The sequence below is a fragment of the Anopheles arabiensis genome (assembly GCF_016920715.1).
Source record: "Anopheles arabiensis isolate DONGOLA chromosome X unlocalized genomic scaffold, AaraD3 X_pericentromeric_contig0030, whole genome shotgun sequence".
Classification (NCBI taxonomy): domain Eukaryota; kingdom Metazoa; phylum Arthropoda; class Insecta; order Diptera; family Culicidae; genus Anopheles; species Anopheles arabiensis.
In genome coordinates, this window is record NW_024412108.1 from 142,501 (window position 1) to 145,000 (window position 2,500).

Genomic DNA, 2,500 nt, shown 5'->3' on the forward strand with positions numbered 1-2,500 from the left:
GTAGGGCACGATGCAAGTTAATGTTGTTTAATGAATAACATGTCCGCCATACATTTCAGTACAAAATTGCTCGGTCAGACCTACAAAGTGCTATATCTCGAATACGAGGCGTCGGACTGGGGGTTGTAGAACAATTTTAAGTTCGTCTAATGATTCTACATCCGATTCTGGATAGCGGTTTTTGACCACTTTTCAATATTTTGTGACACCCCGAACCTAGGGGCAGCTCCTAGCTTTTTTCAAAAATGTGCACCGATCGGGCCGGAGAGCTCGTGTGGCTCAAAACATGTTTTTCGCTAAAACACCTCAAAACGTGTCGAGAACGCACCCTAGCTCTTGTTTTTCAAAAGTTATGGCCATTTAAAGTGAGGTGGTTTTGCTTCAAAATAGCTATTTTACCCGTCCCTATGGCCATGCTTTAAATTTTCACGAAAATGCCAGGTCAGACCTAGGGCGGGCCATATCTTGAATACTAAACGTCGCAGACATTGGTCGTAGAACAATTTTAAGTTCGTCTAATGATTCTACATCCGATTCTGGATAGCGGTTTTTTGACCACTTTTCAATATTTTGTGACACCCCGAACCTAGGGGCAGCTCCTAGCTTTTTCAAAAATGTGCACCGAACGGGCCGGAGAGCTCGTGTGGCTCAAAACATGTTTTTCGCTAAAACACCTCAAAACGTGTCGAGAACGCACCCTAGCTCTTGTTTTTCAAAAGTTATGGCCATTTAAAGTGAGGTGGTTTTGCTTCAAAATAGCTATTTTACCCGTCCCTATGGCCATGCTTTAAATTTTCACGAAAATGCCAGGTCAGACCTAGGGCGGGCCATATCTTGAATACTAAACGTCGCAGACATTGGTCGTAGAACAATTTTAAGTTCGTCTAATGATTCTACATCCGATTCTGGATAGCGGTTTTTTGACCACTTTTCAATATTTTGTGACACCCCGAACCTAGGGGCAGCTCCTAGCTTTTTCAAAAATGTGCACCGAGCGGGCCGGAGAGCTCGTGTGGCTCAAAACATGTTTTTCGCTAAAACCCCTCAAAACGTGTAAGGAACGCACCCTAGATGATAAAAAGTGCAATCAGAATGTCAATCGACAACTTTGTTGGGGGTACCATTTTACTCTACGGGCCAGTAGCTTAGGCGCGCCAACAGCGCTTTCCTTTCGGGTTCCCATTTTTGCCCTCCTGGGATTATGATCATTTGCTCATTGCCTACTATAGGGAGGGTACCTTGCTACGAGGTCAAACATGAAGATTGCACCAAATCGTAGTTTTTACCTCTATTTAGTCGTAGGAGCATGGTTTGCAGTGGCAGTGGGTCATTAAGCCCCCGTTTGGGTCATACGTCCCCTCCGCGATAAAAATCGTCGTATGCCTATAGTCCGAACTAATGAAGCAAAAGTGGTGTCTGGTGGGCTCTGCCGATGATTTTAACCTATGATTTTGAGCTTCCACCCTATAAAAACGTTCCTGGAGCAGTACATCACGGGTCTACGGACCCAAAGACTTCGTCGTGATGGTTTCTAGTAAAAAGTTGTAACAGCTAAGGGTTTTGAATACGCGTATATTAACCATTGCTTGAAACTAAGCTTCGTTGTCTTTAAACTCTGCAAGACCAATCGAACTTCTTAGGGAAACCCGAAGGATTCACGCTAAGCTCGATGAGCTATTATGGGTAGTGGTGCATGATCTGGTGTTCCTTGGATCTAATCCAATGAATAAATTTATGAGGGTATATATGGTGCAGGGCACAAAGCGTGATGAAACCGGGTCTCCCTACCAAATGTGGCATATTTTTTCCCTGAGAGCGAAGCTCAGACCCACGTAGGGGAGAGCGAAGTGGAACTTAAATGTTCTATGCAGCAAATGTTCGCCATGCGGATAAACAAGTTGGAATAGTTCAATGTAGTGTAATGCAAACACGAATCGCAAATAACGATACGGGACCCAGAAGCAATTCTGCGGATCCCTCGGGGGAGTGGTGAGTTGATATAAATTAGAGGTGAAAGTCCAAGTTGTTCAAGCTCCGGCTCGGCAGCCGATACGAGGTTCCTGTTGGGCTTTGTACATCGCGCAGAGGCGCCGTTCGGTTCTAGCAATGATTCCCGCCACCATGTTCCATGCGTGCAGAGATCCGTTAGAGCTCGTTCAATGTGTCCCGCCGTGATTACGAAAAAGTCCAACAGTTGACCAAGTTGGGGGTGCGTCAAGTAAACGCGCAGAGATGCCGTTCGGTTTAGAGCAATGTCTCCCGTATCACGTTGGAGTTCTTCCACTAGTGCAGAGATCGCTGAACCGTTCAATGTGTCCCGTCGTGGTGTGCTTGTACCGAACACTTAGGATACACCATGCTTTGTTGGTTTGGGATAGGAGTGGTCGCGCAACTGCCTCCACGCCGCAAAGTGCCAGTTCGGATTGAAGGTCAACTTTAGCCGTTCAATGCATCAGTCGGTGGGTGTTCAGATGGCATCACAACTTCCCTAGGTGCTTAA